At 44.9% G+C, this 18,714-nt stretch overlaps 1 long non-coding RNA gene across 1 annotated transcript; it reads left to right on the top strand.

The window, feature by feature from the left end:
- Window positions 1-1,949: 1,949 nt before the first annotated feature.
- On the top strand, window positions 1,950-17,775 carry LOC122669480. Its single transcript, XR_006334022.1, has 5 exons — window positions 1,950-1,984; window positions 12,523-12,681; window positions 12,916-13,154; window positions 17,318-17,411; window positions 17,593-17,775. It is a non-coding gene; the product is annotated as an uncharacterized LOC122669480 (long non-coding RNA).
- Window positions 17,776-18,714: the final 939 nt, after the last annotated feature.

Here is an 18,714-nt window from a genome sequence, read left to right as displayed (position 1 = left end):
GGTTACGTTTGGTTGCAAGGAAAATTAAAGGGCAGGAAAGTGAATTTTCAAACCTAAAAAAGCTTTTTGTAATAATTTTTTTCATGTCATTGTATAAAATATTTAAATTTCTTATTATATTTAATAATGTTATATTTTATATGTAATTTTTATTTTACTTTTTAAACTAAAGGGAATTAGATGCAAACTAAATGAAAATTGGGAAAGAGAACGCCGATCTTGCGCCTAGACACAGGGGTATATGAAATGATCGCTGCATCCCTGGTCATTTCCATATTATTAGGGGGTGTGGCAGTCATTACGTGTGTCCGTGTCTGAGCGAAGGGGGCGTGCATTGAGTGATCAAGTTGCGTTCTTTCTCCTGAAATTTAATAACCAAATATGGAATGATTTGAAGTTACTGATACAGTCACATGGGATCATGATTACAAAAATTTCTATTTTAAGTGTGAAAATTTCACTTCTTTTCCATTTAATTTCCCTTTTAACCAAACGAAGCCTAAGAGTCGATGAATGACTCCTTCAATTCCTGGGCTATAGTGTTCATTTGCGACAGGAATTAGAAGCCGTAGGGCATCCAATGGAGACTTGGGCGCACAGAGCGCATGGGAGAAGCAGAGGAAGAGATTAGGGAACACCGCTGCATCGCCATGCATTGGAGCTGTTTTCTTTACTAATGATATTAGGGATGTCATCGAAAAGTTCTTAGAGTCTAATTATTTTAGAAGAAAAGATGTACTGTTCATTATGCTCATATCCTTGCTCAACATAGGAGGAGAAATAACCCGTTTGCAATTACTACGTATTTTAAATCTCCACTACTTCCAGTTTTAATGGTCGTGGAATAAAATAAAGGGGCAATTACTATCACTCCCATACACTTAGGCTATATTTATTAAATTTTTTCTGCCTTTAACTTTGTTTTTGATTCCCCCAATAAAACTAAATTCTATCCTCCCTTCCCTCTTGATGTTTTAAAATGCCCGAGTTATCCATTCTATTTAAATGTTTTTCGATTCAATATGTTGCTTTTATCAAATCATACGTTTTTTTTTGGTTAAAATTTTTGCCAAACCATACAAAGAACCGTGTTTGCTGATACTCCTCCACTAACCTTCTTTACTCCTTGACTCCTACGATTGTCTTCCTTCTAGAACAAAAACCTTGCAATCTCGTTAGTCGGTATGTGCAAGTCGTGAAGAACCCAGACCTTGTAAAAGGTTCTCTCTCTCTCTCTCTGTGGGCAGTTGTGGTGGGATGGGAAATAGGGAAGCATACGTTATCATTGTTGTTTCAAGAGTGAAGAATCGGATCAATGATTTGGCTGATTCGGATCAGAATAGATACAAGCAACTAATTGGGTGTAAATGAGGAGAATTGCTCGCTTTATGATGTTGTTTCTTCGTCCACTGTGTGGTGAGCAAGTTTCATAACCATGATATCGGGATCGGATCGGCATATCGGATTAGAGCGGTGGATCGGATTGGATCGTCCAAATAAGACACATTTACCCGTGTTTTATTTTTCATAAAAGTGATTTTATTACCATCTTACCCTTTTCCATACATGTGCATCGGATCGGTCTCGATTGTTACTAATCTGATCCTAGACTAGGCTTACGAACCTTGGTGGTAAGCATGGTTTGAGGAATCGGTATTGGATCGGCCAAATCAGTCGTTACCGATTTCTGGCCAATCCCATATTGGTGGATCGGTATAGACAAGGGTAAAAATATAAAAAAAAAAAAATTCAAAATTTTTGAGAAACCATGACCGATACGGATCGATCTAGATCGATATCAGTAGAGATCGATACTGATTACTAAAACCCTAGTAGTAAGAGAAAAAGACAAAGGATGGATGACAGAAAGGAAAAGAATAGATATTGACATAATCCTTAAGGTACCTGCATTTAAATATAATTCAAAATAAATAAATAAAATAGCAAACACGATGCTATGAAGAGAGGATGGGTAGGAGTTTAGGTTGATGAACCCAAATTCACACCAGTCAATCAGAGATCGCCATGTGGCACGAACCAAAAGAGTGGGCCAAGACAGAGTCAGTGAAGCACCATCCACCAACACCCATAGGCGCGGCCACCCTTGGGCGCCAACCCCCTTGGGGCGCGGACCTGGGTGCCAACTCCCTTGGGCGCGGATACCTTCTCCAAACACGTAATCCCCGGCACACGTCGGGCCCACACACGTCGTCTCCAAGCACAAGCTCCCTCGGATCGCCATCGACAAGACAACATCGCCAAGGACTCTAGGCCACCGCCTGTCGAGTCACGTGGAGTGAACGGACTCATACACCATGAACTTCATCTACTACGTAGATGAGTCTATCCAGACACTACGGGTCTAAGGAAGGCAACTTCCAAAGACACCACGTCTCTAAGGAAGGCAACTACCTAGTCTATCAAGGACACCACGTCTCTCAGGAAGACGACTCCCAAGTCTATCATGACACTACATCTTTCGGGAAGACAATTCCCAAGTCTATCACGACACTACGTCTCTCAGCAAGATGACTACCAGGTCTACCGTGACACCACGTCTCACGGGAAGACAACCTATCAAGGATAAGCCCTACTACTCAGGGACTCTATCATCTACGGCAAACACTCTACGTCATCTGGGACTCTCCACACCGCCATACACTACTAGAAAAGGCAAGGTACACAACCCTACCAGGGGGACATCTTAACTCATATTGAATACTACTATTCATCTGTTTGCTTAGAGAGATCTAACTTAGGCATCGGAGAGTCCTAGGCCGGAGCCACACCGGTTCTCCTTTGTCACCCCAGGGTCTTTTGCAGGTTACGGCACTCGAAGGACCGCTGAGCTATTTCTTGACGCAATAGATTGGCGCCGTCTGTGGGAACGACGCTAGCCATTACCTTTACTAGCTTGTTTCCATATTTGATCAACCATGGCACGCAGGAAGACCGCTCCCTCTGCCAACAATGCCCCGAGGGAGGGGAATGGATCACCTCCTCCGGAGAGCTCACGTCGTAGAGCCACAGACCATGTCTCTCAGGAGAGGGAGGTCCCAGAGAGCCAACAGGTTGAGGGAGTCAACCTCAACCCCAAAGCAGCTGCTGAAGGCGTCGTGGAACCAGTACCTGATCCCAATGCACCAGCGACTGTAGGTCAGATCAACGACCTGTAGCGTCAGATCCTCGATGACCAACGACTCTTCTGCGAATATCTAAGGCAGAAAGCAGTCACCCATCATTGTAGGCAAGAGCAGAGGCCAGAGCAAAGCCCTAGGAGATCACCACCCAGGGGTGATAGATCCCAAGGGCACACCAGGTAGCAAAGGAATCCCTCCCAACATCCAAGGAGAACGTCGGACCTCCCAGCACGGTCAGACCGAGGAAGAACACCATCACACCGATCCAGAGTACCTAACCCTAATGGGTCTATTCGGAGGTCGGTGTTTGATGGTCGACTAGAAGGAAGTCATGTACCAGAGCAAAGCCAGACTTACCGTGAAGGAAGCCCCTCACGGTCAAGACAAGATTCGTCACGACGTTACCCTTCACCATCTCACCAACAGTCGAGATGGGAAGGGACTTCCAGGAGAGGATGCGAACGAGCTCGCAGCGAACAACCAGCAAGGCGTGGGAAACAAGCACGGGATGAAGAGTTAGACAAGAGACTCCGAGAGTTGGATGAGAAACTGGAAGGGTTGAAGAAGCAAACCAAGGGTGAGACACATTTAATCCTTGGACAATACCCCTTCTCAGAAGAGATCATGTCAGCCTCACTGCCATCTAGGTTCAGGTTACCTCCCTTTGAACTCTACAGTGGTACCACCGACCCTAATGACCATATCAACTACTTTAATGGCATAATGAATCTATACGGTGGATCAGACGTGGTATCCTGTCGAGCATTCCCTGCATCCCTCAAGGGCGTAACAACTTCATGGTTCTCCCGACTGCGACCACGGTCGATTGGATCATTTACAGAGCTATGTGAATAGTTCGTGACCCACTTTCAGAGCAGCGTCAAGCAGAAGAAGACCACGGTCAACTTGCTGAACGTGATCTAAAACCCTGGGGAGTCCCTCAGTGAGTATGTCAGCAGGTTTACCAAGGAATCCTTGGAAGTCAGAGACTTGGATGACCAGACCCAGTATGCAGCCCTAGCAGGGGGCATCAGAGACATGGAACTAATCAAGGACTTGGCATGTCATGAGACCAAGACCATGAAAGAGCTCCTGGAGCGATGTAATGAGTTCGCCAACATGGATGAGATAGTGTAAGCACGGAAGAAGGCAATTGAAGGCAAGGCCCAAGACAACAAGAGGTCAGCACCAGATGATCGTAAAGATAAAAAAAGGTAAGGGACTGAGTGTCGACAGGAGAAAGGCGATCGATCGTCTGGAAGAAGTGATCGTAGATCAGAGAGAAGCGAGAGGGCAAGCAACCCAGAGTTCACACCCTCAACACCACCAGGTCATAGATCCTCATGCAGATCTAAGACTGTGACCTAATCAAATGGCCACGACCCATGCTAGCAGGACCTGAGAAGCGTAATCCTGACAAGTACTGCCTCTTCCACAAGGATAATGGGCATGACATAGAGGAATGCTATCAACTAAGAGAGAGATAAAAAATCTCGTAAGAGCAGGGAGCCTGAACAAATACGTGAAGGGGAGACGTGATGGCTGTTCGGGCCAAGGAGATCGAGGGCATGACCGAGAAAGAGAACCAAGAAGGGAAGAAAGGAGAGCGGACCAAGATAGAAAAAGAGACCGCACTGACGAGAGAAGAGATGCAGCAGATCCAAGTGACACCAAGGGAGCCCCTACCCTCACCATACTTGGAGGACCGAGGCAAGATTCAACCAGAAAAGCCAAAGCCAGAGCCCACGTTGGGTTCGTGGGAGTAACGGAGAAGCCAAGCAAAATAGCAAAGACCGAGACTGTGATCTCCTTCTCGGATGTAGACTTGGAAGGCATAAGCTTTCCGCATGAGGACGCCCTGGTAGTAAACGTGGAGATAGCCAATCGCCCAGTACACAGGGTGTTGATTGATACAGGGGCGTCCGTGGATGTACTGTCCCTGGAAGCCTACCGCCAATTCAGGTTCAGAGACGACCATCTGAAGCCAGAGGCCACTTATCTCCATGGATTCTAGGGTGCGACAGCCTCCGTCAGAGGCACTATAGAGCTACCCGTCACCTTTGGTGAACACCCTCGACAGGTGATCATAATGGTAAACTTCATAGTCATCAGGTCCGTCATGTCATTCAATGGCCTCCTAGGACGACCATCCCTGAAAGCCCTGAGGGGCATCGTATCTCCAATCCACTTGAAGAAGAAGTTCCCCACTGACAATGGGGTGGGTGAAGTACGAGGTGATTAGAAGAAAGCCAGAGAATACTATGCCACCTTCGTGAAGAAGAACAATGGCAATACAAGAGGGATGGCACTATGCGTAGAGAACTTGGTTAGTGACCAGAGAGATGAACGGACAGAGAAGAGAGGACGGCCGGTCGAGGACCTATCCCCATGACCACTCAGCAAGAATGAGCCTTCTAAGGTCATACAGGTTGGCTCACTATTGAGAAACACGCAGAAAGAAGAGTTAGGACACCTCCTGCAGGCGAACATGGACGTCTTCGTATGGTCGACTACAGACATGCCAGGCATACCCAGATCTATAGCAGAGCATAGGCTACATCTAGACCCGACCAGGAAGCCCGTCCAGCAAAAGAGAAGGAATTTTGCTCTTGATCGACAGGCAACCATCAAAGAAGAGGTCGAGAAGTTGAGTCGAGTAGGATTCATCAGAGAGGAAAAGTTCCCTACCTGGCTCGCAAACGTGGTCATGGTACCCAAGCCTAACGAGAAGTGGAGGATGTGCGTCGACTACATTGACTTGAATAGGGCATGCCCCAAAGATAAGTACCCACAACCTAGAATCGATCTGCCAATCGACGCTACTCCAAGACATGAGATGCTAAGCTTCATAGACGCCTAATTCGGCTACAACCAGATCCTCATGCATAAGGATGATGAGTCTTACACCGCCTTCCGAACGGACAAGGAGAATTACTGCTACCATGTCATGCCGTTCGGACTAAAGAATGCAGGGGCCACCTACCAGAGGATGGTCAACAAGATGTTCGAGAAACAGATTGGGTGCAACTTGGAGGTGTACGCAGATGACATGCTCGTGAAAAGCATCCAAGCTCATCAACACCCGACCGATCTAGAGGAGGTGTTCGCTGTACTGAGAAGGAACCAAATGAAACTCAATCCTGCGAAGTGTGCTTTCGGAGTAACGTCTGGAAAATTCTTAGGGTTCATGGTCTCAGTACAGGGAATAGAAGCCAACCCCTCCAAGATCAAGGCCATCCAAGAGATGGCACCTCTGCGGACTGAACGAGTGTCAATGACCACGGATCGAAAAAGCGTCAATGACCATGAGCGACAATGACCATGGATCGAACGAGTGTCAATGACCGTGGACCGAACAAGCATCAATGACCACAGACCGAATAAGCGACAATGACCGTGGATCGAACAAGCATCAATGACCGCGGATCGAATGAGCGTCAATGACCGCGGATCAAACAAGCATCAATGACTGCGGATCGAATGAGCGTCAATGGCCGCGGATCGAATGAGCGTCAATGACTGCGAATTGAATAAGCGTCGATGACCGCAGACCGAATGGGGGTCCAAGGGTGCGAATCAGGATCAAACGAGGGTGCCATCAATTGGCGTCGACTCTTACAAAAAAAAAAAAAAAGGAAAAGAAAGAATATACATACCAAGTACAAACGGAAGCGGATCCCAACAGGAGCAGATCGATGACACCAAAATAGGAGCGGATCAAAGGACTCCCACCAGGTGCGGATTGAGCGCACAGGTACTAACCAAGCACAGATCGAGGACAAGCACAAGAGGCAATAGTCAAGAAACAAAGAGGTGGCACACAACTCTTTGCCACCCAAAAGAAAATACCAGGCCGACCAAGCCATCAAAGCAAGGCTAATGGCAAAGAGAGATCAAGCAAGAATGTAGAAGGCACCACGATTCATTGCCCCTCAAAAGCAAACACTTGGGGGCACTAAAAAGCAAAGACCAGGTTCAAAAAAGGTATGCGGCCAGTAGGCCCGTAAGCTGGGCATGTTTGAGGTTCGAGGTTCGAGGATCGTTGTTCGAGGTTCGAGGTTTGAGATTCGAGCAAAGAGGTGTCTGTGGCCAAAGACCAATTCAAAAAATAAATAAATAAAAAGGCTATAGCCAAGGACCATAGGCGACAAACCATGGCTGAAGTTTGAGGTTCAAGGTCCGAGATTCAGGAAGTTCGAGATGGTTCGAGTTCCAAGGATCGAGAATGCAGCTGTTGATGCACTGTCCAGGCTAGCCAATGATGAACTCAGAAACCTGGCCAGTACAGTGTAAATATTACATGAGCCAATATACCAGGAGAAGCAAGTTAATGAAATTGAGGAGGGACCTAGCTAGATGGACCCTATACTCACTAACCTAGAGAATGACATTCAACCAGAAGACAAGGTTGAAGCAAGGAAGATGAGAGTGAAAGTTGTAGAGTACACCGTCTTGGACCGAGTACTGTACAAGAGGGGGGCCATAGCACCACAACTTTGGTGCCTAGGACCCAAGGGAGCACGATATGGCTTGGCAGAGGTGCATGAAGGGGTCTGCAAAAGCCACATGGGTAGAAGAGCCCTAGCCTACAAGATCCTCCGTCAAGGACTCTACTAGCCAAGAATGCAAGAGGAAGCCATCCAGTATGGCAAAGCCTGCGAGCAATATTAGTTGTTCGCCCTAGTACCCCATCAACCCGCCACTAAGCTGACATCGGTCATCAACCCCATTCCCTTTGCCATGTGGGGGGTGGACATCCCGGGGGACTTCACAACAGCACCAGGCAACCGCAAGTACTTGGTGGTCGCCACAGACTACTTCACCAAGTGGGTGGAAGCCAAACCACTAGCCAAGATTACAGAGAATGAGATGAAGAAGTTCGTCCGTGATGACATCATCTACAGGTTCGGGGTACCAAAGATCATAGTCCCAGACAATGGAAAGTAGTTCAATAACCCCAAGTTCAGAGCTTTCTGTCAGAGTTATAATATTGACTATCGGCCTATTTCGGTAGCATACCCATAGGCCAATGGTTAGGTGGAGGTGACCAACAGCGAACAACCAAGTACTACAGTACTAAGGTACGTGAACGGCTATTCCATCAGGGAGATCTAGTCCTAAGAAGGGCAAGTGCATCACAGCCAAGAAAAGAAGGGAAACTATCAACAAATCGGAAGGATCCTATATAGTTTCCAAGCAGATACATCTAGGGACATACCACTTGAAAACTCTGGGGGGCAAGAAGGTAGATCGCACCTGAAACTCACAACACTTGAAGAAGTACTATCAGTAAAAGTAACAACAGTGGATTAGCAGCACCACCAATAGTAACAGTAGATGGCATTACAGTTTCAAGGATAATTTTAAATTTTTTTTTGGGAATACTCGCCTTCTTCTACTACTCAATCGAGGCTTTAAGCCTAAGGCAGTTCACCACCACTGAGGCTTCAAGCCTAAGGTAGTGCGCCACCACTGAGGCTTTACGCCTAAGGCAGTCCGCCACCGCTGAGGCTTTACCCCTAAGGCAGTCCGCCACCGCTGAGGCTTTAAGCCTAAGGCAGTCCGCCACCACTGAGGCTTTATGCCTAAGGCAGTCCGCCACCATTGAGGCTTTACGCTTAAGGCAGTCTGCCACCACTGAGGCTTTAAGCCTAAGGTAGTCCGTCAGCATTGAGGCTTTACGCCTAAGGCAGTCTGCCACCATTGAGGCTTTAAGCCTAAGGCAGTCCGCCACCACTGAGGCTTTACGCCTAAGGCAGTCCGCCACCACTGAGGCTTTACGCCTAAGGCAGTCCAGCACCACTGAGGCTTTAAGCCTAAGGCAGTTCGCCACCATTGAGGCTTTACGCCTAAGGTAGTCCGCCACCACTGAGGCTTGCCTAAGGCAGTTCACTACCATTGAGGCTTTAAGCCTAAGGCAGTTCGCTGCCACTGAGGCTTTACGCCCAAGGCAGTTCGCCACCCCTGAGGCTTTATGCCTAAGGCAGTTCGCCACCACCGAGGCCTCATGCCTAAGGCCCCATGCCACACCCGAGGCGTTATGCCACCAAGGTCCATGGACCACCCAACCAGGGCATCCCTATGGACCACCAACTACATGAGATTGGGCAAATCAATATCAACGCAACAAGGATCAAATCATATCAACATCACCAAAGGAAAAGGTCAAGTACATAAGCAAACATCAAAGAAGTCAAGTACCTTACCAGGACTCAACTTCCAAAGACACAAGAAAGCCTCAGAATCCAACTGATGGACATCGAACGGGTCGCATCCCTGACAGCGCTGGAGGGAGTCGTGCTCAAAGTCGCTTAACTCAAGAGGGCGATTCATCCTCCTGATATCAATAACCTCCCAGGTAGACCGCAAGGCATAGTGGGGGACCGTGGCAAAGAAGAAGCGATCCCTCCAGTACTTCACTGAACTGGTGATCCCCACCAGAGGATCAAGCGCGATAAGAGATCTCCTAGGGAGACGACGGGCGAAGTGGTAACACCCAACTTTCCCCTTCTTCAACACGTAGAAGTAAGAGAACAAGGGAACAGTGGCAGCACGGCCCATCCGGGTGAAGAACATATAGAAGCCCAGTATGACCCTCCAAGAGTTGGGCAACACTTGCCCGAGGGTAAGGCACCAATGGTCCAACACCAGCTCCACAAAGTGGGAGATAGGAAACGAAGACCATGAACAAAGAAAATGCAGTACAGGCAGACCTCATCTCCTCGATGGGAGTTAGCACGACCGTTCGGTCCAGGGACACGAAGCACAATCTCAAGGGGTATATGGAACTCCCGACGAAGAGATGCTAAGTCTGAAGAAGTCAAGATGCTAGAAATATGGGCCAATTTACTCCTAGGGTCGCCTACAGAAGTGCAAGCTCTAGAGACCTGACGACCCCTACTAGGGGCAAAATCTTCAGAAACCTCCTCCCCATCGCTAGAACCTGGGGAAGGCAAAGAAGCAGAAGTATCGACGGGGGAAGATGACCCCGAAGAAGACTCCTCAACAGATTCGATCCCGACCGAAGTCGAAACAAAGTCCTCAAATGAAGACATAAACAGACAAGGAAGCAAACTGGTTACTTACTCAAAACAAAGGTCTCCCAAAACCAAGCAACTGAGGAGAAGAGAAAGGAGATAACCTGCAACCACCAATGCAGAACCAATAAAAAAAAAATGATGAATGAAGGGCAAAGTTCCATGGATGAAGGAAAAACAATGCTCACCAATAGACGTTAGTCAGAGAGGGGTAGGCATAGATTACGAGCAGCTCAGGGCATCGACCACCAACGTCAATAAGGAGCGGACCAAGACAGGCACCGACCGCCAACCTCCAACAGGGCGCGGACCAAGATAGGCGCCAGCCGCCAACGTCAACAGGGCGCGGACCAAGACAGGCTTCGATCGCCAACCTCCAACAGGGCGCAGACCAAGACAGGTGCTGACCGCCAAAGTCAACAGGGCGCGGACCAAGACAGGCGCCGACCGCCAACCTCTAGTAGGGCGCAGACCAGACAGATGCCGACCGCCAACCTCCAACAGGGTGTGGACCAAGACAGGCGTTGATCGCCAACGTCAACAGGGCGCCGACCAAGATAGGCGCAGACCGCCAACCTCCTGCAGGTCTCGGACCAGACAGGCACCGACTGCCAACCTCTAACAGGGCATGGATCAAGACAGGCACCGACCGCCAACGTCAACAGGGCACGGACCAAGACAGGCGCCGACCGCCAACGTCACAGGCGCGGAACTAGGGGCGATGACCTCCAACGCCACACGGACTAAGATGACCGCCAACCTCGACTGTGACGAACGTCGACTGTCGAAAGCAAGTAGGCGCGAACCGTAAATGGGCACGGATAGGTGGGGCACTAGGCACGAATCCCAATGTTAGAACACACCTAGGAAGATGTCAAGTAAGCAATGCAAAGCACAACGAGCAAGGCCATAGGTACCATACCAAGCTAGACACCAAGAGCAAGGCTAATGTCTAAGAACTAAGCAAGATGCCCCTCATTGTGACAAACAATCAAACACTTGGGGGGCACAAGAACAGGTCACCAAACCCAAAGCTCAAGTACAAAGTGGGAAAGTGAAAAGCAAAAAGAAAGAAAAAGTTAGAGAGAGGAAGAGAAAGCAAAAAGTGAAAAGAGAGGATGAGACAAAAGTGTATATCTACAAAAAGAAGAAACAGATGAGAGAGGAGAGGTTTGAACCCATAACCTCTCCCTCACCAAGTTATTTATAAGCACACCCTCAGAGAAGAGTTTATTTATAGGCAACCCCCTGATCTGTACAAGTATGCAAAGGATACTCTCTTGAGTACTCTGTTCCAAGAGAGTGGGGGCAAATGATGAACCCAAATTCACACCAGCCAATCAGAGATTGCCAGGTGGCACGACCCAGAAGAGTGGGCCAAGACAAAGTCAGTGAAGCACCATCCACCAATACCCATGGGCGCGACCACCCTTGGGTGCCAACCCCCTTGGGGCGCGGACCTGGGCGCCAACCCCCTTGGGCGCGGATCCCTTCTCCAAACACGTAATCCCCAGTACACGTCGGGCCCACACACGTCGTCTCCAAGCACAAGCACCCTCGAATTGCCATCAATAAGACAACATCGCCAAGGACTCTAGGCCACCGCTTGTCAAGTCACATGGAGTGAACGGACTCATACACCATGAACTTCATCTACTACGTAGATGAGTCTATCCAGACACTACGGCTCTAAGGAAGGCAACTTCCAAAGACACCACATCTCTAAGGAAGGCAACTTCCAAAGACACCACATCTCTAAGGAAGGCAACTACCTAGTCTATCAAGGACACCACGTCTCTCAGGAAGGCGACTCCCAAGTCTATCATGACACTACATCTCTCGGGAAGACAACTTCCAAGTCTATCATGACACTACGTCTCTCAGCAAGACGACTACCAGGTCTACCGTGACACCACGTCTCACGGGAAGACAACCTATCAAGGATAAGCCTTGCTACTCAGGGACTCTATCATCTATGGCAAATACTCTACATCATCTGGGACTCTCCACATCGCCATACACTACCATAAAAGGCAAGGTACACAACCCCACCCGGGAGACATCTTAACTCATATTGAATACTACTATTCATCTGTTTGATCAGAGAGATCTAACTTAGGCATCGGAGAGTCCTAGGCCGGAACCACACCGGTTCTCCTTTGTCACCCCAGGGTCTTTTGCAGGTTACGACACTCGAAGGACCACTAAGAGATTTCTTGACACAACACAGGTAAAGCAGAGGAATTTAAACAATTCATCATGAACATTCTTCATAGTCCCAAGTACTGCCTGTGTACTGTGAGGACTAGAAGTGACTATGTTTTATCTACTGGTTTTGTTTGCAGGCAATTTCGAGGAATATTTGGCTCAACAAGTCTGGGAAGCAACTGGTTCAATGGCTAGTTGAGGAAATCGAGAAGTTACATGAAAAGCAAGTTGATTTACAGAGTACAGAGCTGAAGAAAGGATCAGTACTTGAAGTTTCTGGTGTCACTGCTTCGTAGGTGAGTTTCTTAATCTGTTTTCCTCCACAAGAGTGAATCTAGTTATTGATAAGTTTCATACCCAATATTGCATCAAATGAATAAAATCTACCTACCCTCAGAGATCTCTCTAGTCTAGATTGAAATTTCAATTTTTCTTTACCAAACAAGTGAAGAGACAAACAAAGTCTATGTGATTTGCTTCTCTTCCAGCTTATTGATTTTTAATTTCTCTTCCTTTCTGGTTCCTAAAAGGTCGATGTGGAGGTTTCATTTGCCTTGTCAACATTGGAGAAAGCTGAGCATATGGACCCAATTTGGAATAATCCACAACTACTTTGTAGTCAAAAGGGGGCTTCTGTTAAAGGAAGTATAGGACCATTTGGATTGCTAGTTTTGGCTTCTGAAGGCTTGGAAGAACAAACATCCATATTTTTCAGGGTATTCAAAGACCAGGAGAGATATGTGGTCCTCATGTGCAGTGACCAAAGCAGGTCAGTTTCAAGATTCCTTTTTTTTTTTTTTTAAATTCCATTTTGGTAGTCTCCAGGTTCTCTCAAATCAAATCTACCTTGGGCCTTCACCCCATAAAATCTTTTCTAATTTTGTAAAATAAACAAAACAGTGTTAGAACAAGCAAGGTTTTTGTCAAACCCGAATCCGTCCCCATACAGATATCTAGAACACGATTGAATCAAAAAGAGCAGGGAAAGTAAGGTGTACCTGGCACCCACGTGTGTTGATGAAGAACAGATAAGAACGCATCCAAAAATAGTAACGATTTGTCAGAAAATAAATGCAAGTCCTCGAATAATCTCGGACATCCGCGATGGGGATCTTCTACAGTCTCCTGGACTCTCCCATAACTCCCTTTCTTGTGGAGAAAAGAGAAAAGAGAATAGTGGCTGCAGGGACCCCATCATTAGTATTTATAATACTCCCCAAACCCTAACCCACTTCCACAATAGGCCAGGCCGGTCCAGTCCATCTCAATAAAATAGTAGCAAGCCACGTCAGCCCTTGTATTTCTTGATCCCCATCAATGATCGACCCGATAATTAATTAAGCCCACACTCATCGTAATTTGAAAAATTCATAACAATCTCCCACTTGGGCTAGATTAATTATAAGGTCATCATTATCAGATGTGGCCATGGGATCTCAATACAATAATAATGCTACTAAATCTTGATCCAGTTAGCAAATATATCGATGTCGAGCAACAATAAAAAATACACCTCAACATACGACATATCACTTTCTGTCAGTTACAACAAGGATTTACTTACTAACATGAACCGCCTTGACATAATTTTGTACAAGGAATGTCGTACACATCTGTGATCACATAAATATCGTCATCATTCCTTGTGGGTCCTCGAATGTATCATGAGCATTGTATGACTCATGGATTACCTTTGAACATCGTTATATTTGTTGGTAATCGAACGATTTGGTTTATCACCAATCGAACATCCATGGCTAGCTAGAAATAGCCGAACGACTTGATTCATCGCCAATCGAACATCCTTAGACCAAAAGGCCCTCAATACATCAATCATATGCATGCATGCAAATGCTATTCATCACATCAAGCAGAAACATCATAATTGAAACGAAATATATATTAAGTCCTCTCACTCAACAAACATATCAATGAAATAAGAAGGATTCTCAATCCACAAACAGATCAATCATGTAAAGAAGTACTCCCACTGATCAAGAGAATCGAACAGACTAAATTGACCAAGTTTGAAAATAAAGATTCAAACAACAAATTCTACACAAAGTAATCATAACTGTCAAGCTACTCGAACCGATTACTTCTTTATTCTCAGTTAAGTTATCATTCTCAAGATTCTTCCTTTCTTTCTTGTGCATAATTAGATATCAATTCCTTCAAGTGTATAATCGTAGTTTGTTAAGTGCATCAATTTCTTTAATATATTCTTCGTAATTTTATTCGTTCATTCATTCCTCTTATTATTTCTTATTTTATTTCAGTGTTTGGCTTTACCATTCTATAATATTGATACATTTTCAATCCATGCCACCGAAGTAGCTTCCGTCAAATGGCTCTAGGCTGGTTATACCCCATAGGTTACAAATTGATTTTAACACAATCTTTCATCATTATAATTCTTATTGATGGATTATTCTTTCATGGTTCATTATGCACGTTGGTTAATCGTCAGTTACCATAATTATTCACTTATTATTTCATCTACCATAATAAGTTATCGTTCGTCAACAATATAACTTCCATCAACATACACAGAAATATAACATCATAATATCAAAGGTGTCTATATTGCACAAATCAACATGTTCTTTACCCATCGCGTGTCTATTCATCATTTAAACATGCATCAACATATCATCATAAAATCAGTGGTCCTATACATTTATCATCAACACATCAAATACATGGTTATATGCAATCCAGATGACAAATGTCAAGCAACAATACTTCTTTACAATATTACATTCTTGCCCTTTCGAGTCAAAATGAACACATCTTTATCGCACCGCAAGTGCTGCAAGATAGCAACAACTTTCAAAAATCTCCCACCACCTTTGGGTGATAGAGAAACCCCTAGGTTATGCACTTCAATAACAATTTATCGCACTGTAATTACCGCGAGATATCGATGACTTTCGGAAATTTTTCTCTACCTTTGGACGGTAAGAAAACTCCTAGGCCATGCATCCCAAAATCTTTGAGTACACTATCTTTGGATGGACACACTGCCTTTCTGTGAAAAGATCAGTAGTTTTCAGAAATCCCAGCACCTTTGGGCAACTGGAACTCTTAGACCACTATCCCTTCCAATCCATGTGCACATCACCTCGTCACTCTTTGGTAACATTGTCTTTAGGCTAATGTCACCTATTCTGCTGTCGTGACAGAACCATAAAAGGATTCAATGGGCCACTTTGGTGGATCACCATTTTATCCTCTCATAATTCCTCAACCTGATATGCAACAATATATGTGGAAGTAAACACATTGATCGTCCATAATGTGTTGTGACATGCACATTCATCGTCCAAGTGGCAATGGTCAACCCAAAATAGTCAAAACATGCTCAAAGTAGCATAATCGTCCAAAATAGGTCCCTGAAAGTATTAAATGTTCCAAAACCAGGTACCAGTGGTTAGGTATTGAAATTACGAACGAAACAAGACCAATCGGAGCCCAATCAGATGCTCCACTTGCCCATACGTCACTCGAAAGTGACACAATCGTCATTAACAGGTCCCAAAAATTCAACAAAATTTTCAAATAGAATACCCAAAATGCCGGCCTTGAAAAATACAAGCAAAATGGGATATCCCAGGACAGAATCCAATCAAAATAACATTCCAAAACAGGAAAAACAGCTTCTGGAACAATAAAAAACGTTCTAAAACAGTTGATTCTGTTTCTAAAACGACTGAAAAATACAAAAACTGCCAAAACATAGTCTTTGTTTATCCAAGGTATGCCGAATTGCATATCAAAATGAAGAGCACGAAAAAACAGACACACCAGAAAAAACCGCGTCTCAAAATTCATCCAAACGAACCCACACGGTCCATTTGAAGTTTTTTGGTATTTTTCCCTTCTTTTTTTTTGGTTCTTTGTTTTAAAGGCGAACCAAATCGGACCAAACTCGGCTCACTAAATCGGACCATCGGTCCATCCAACCGGTCACCCGAGTCAAAATTTGGGTAAAAAATGAGTCACTCATTGGGTCTCGAGTCGAGTCAACGTTGACCGGGTCAGGAATCTTTGACCAGGTCTGTGTCAAGTATGACCCGGATCGGGTCCAGGTCAATCGGGTTAAACGTGACCTGCAAGCATCAGGGGTGATGTCACGATGATGTCAGCATCGCTATGGTTTTTTTTTTTTGCAATAACCGTCGTCGGCGTGTGGATCTCACTCGCGCTTTTGGCCAGCACGTGTCAGAGCGTCCGACCGCTGATGGTGACGATCCACACACCTCCGTGATCGTCTCTCCGAGCCCTTAGCGCCCATATAAAAATATTCGATTTTCACTGATGGGAAAATCCGGCAGCGGCAAAAACGTACGATTTAGCCAAAAATTCTGTTTTCGTCGTAAAAAACCGAATCCATGTTCTTAATCAATCGATCCTAGGTCTGTATGGTCAGTTCTGATGCCACTTGTTAGAACAAGCAAGGGTTTTGTCAAACCCGAATCCGTCCCCATACAGATATCTAGAACATGATTGAATCAAAAAGAGCAGGGAAAGTAAGGTGTACCTGGCACTCACGTGTGTTGATGAAGAACAGATAAGAACGCATCCAAAAACAGCAACGATCTGTCAGAGAATAAATGCAAGTCCTCGAATAATCTCGGACATCCGTGATGGGGATCGTCTATAGTCTTCTAGACTCTCCCACAACTCCTTTCTTGTGGAGAAAAGAGAAAAGAGAAAAGAGAATAGTGACTGTAGGGACCCCATCATTAGTATTTATAATACTCCCCAAACCCTAACCCACTTCCACAATGGGCTAGGCCGGTCTGGTCCATCTTAATAAAATAGTAGCAAGCCAGGTCAGCCCTTGTATATCTTGATCCCCATCAATGATCGACTCGATAATTAATTAAGCACACACTCGTCGTAATTTGGAAAATTCCTAACAAACAGGTCTTCTTTGAGGAAAGATAATGTGGATAAAACCACCTATGGAGCTATTCTAGATGTGGATCCTCGGCATGAAGAACTATCACTGAGGAGCTTGGTAAGTTGATGAAGGGTAAATGACTTACACTTTCTTATTCTCATGGGTCAAGACTCAAGAGTCAACCTCATCATTAATCACAATAGAAAATAAAAAAGACTAACTTGGATTTCGCAGCTATACTTTTTTCTTGGATAAATCACATGTCAAATTTGGTTACTTAAATATAAGTATTTTGCAGATAGATCATTCCATCGTCGAGAGTTTTGGTGGCAAAGGAAAAGTTTGTATCACATAGGGTTTATCCAGAAAAGGCTCAATATGACAAAGCACACCTATATGTATTTAACAATGGAACGGAGAATATAAGAATCTCAAAGTTAAAAGCTTGGAGCATGAAAAAAGCTCAAATCATTTATTAAAAGGAGGCAAAACAAGGAGAGAGACCAGATGTGCCGAAGACGCATATATGGTCGAATTGCTGGATAACTCATTCCACAAGTTACCACTTAGTAACAAGCAGTTTGGACTTTGAAGCAGCTATCAGTCAAATTTTATGTAATAATAAAATTTGAATGTTAATAAGTATTTCATTGTTTGAAACCTATTGTATTTGTCAAGTTGCAGGTTAGTTTCAAAACTTGTACATGAGGAATTTGCAGGAGTTGAGCCTGGACCCCTCTAATAAGTTGTAACTATTTTTATTTTTGCCTTTACAAACATTCTCAGCCTTCTCTCTCTCTTTATGTATATGTGTGCATGCGTGCTTGTGTGCTTTTTCCTAGAATGGGGTTAACCCTCCATTAGCAATACAAGGCTTTTGAAACTATAGGAGAACTAGGGGATGAGATAGAAATTGTCAAAAACCAGAGAGATTCTAATTGTAATTAAAAAAATGGATAATTTACACATACTGCCCCTGAGATTTAACGAAAGTATAATTTTACCCCCCAATTTGGGATAATTTTGCATACCCCTGAGGTTTACAACGTTAACAAATACATCCATTCCGTTAGTTCATAACTAACAACGTTAAAATCAAAGGATAAAGTTACAAAAATGCTCAAGAAAATAAAAAACCTACAACTTATCTTCCCCAAATCGTTTAGGGTTTGAAAAAGAAGAAGATCAGTTGCTGGTATGAGAGGTGGGGCTTGAAGCATGTTCAGTTGCTATAACTCATCTACTCCTTATGGTCTATACTGGCGTCTCCTCTGCAGGAACCTAACCTCGGAGAAAACAAGGATTTTCATGTCTTAAGGCACCGTTTGACAACGTTACTAATGTTTCTATGCCTTTTCTGATAAAAAACGTATTTTGGTGTTACTGTTACCAGAATAACGTTATTGGCTTCCTGAAAGGT

Source organism: Telopea speciosissima, chromosome 7 (genome assembly GCF_018873765.1).
Source record: "Telopea speciosissima isolate NSW1024214 ecotype Mountain lineage chromosome 7, Tspe_v1, whole genome shotgun sequence".
Classification (NCBI taxonomy): Eukaryota; Viridiplantae; Streptophyta; class Magnoliopsida; order Proteales; family Proteaceae; genus Telopea; species Telopea speciosissima.
Note: the sequence above shows the minus strand (reverse complement) of the source record. Positions and strands in the feature narration are given on the sequence as shown.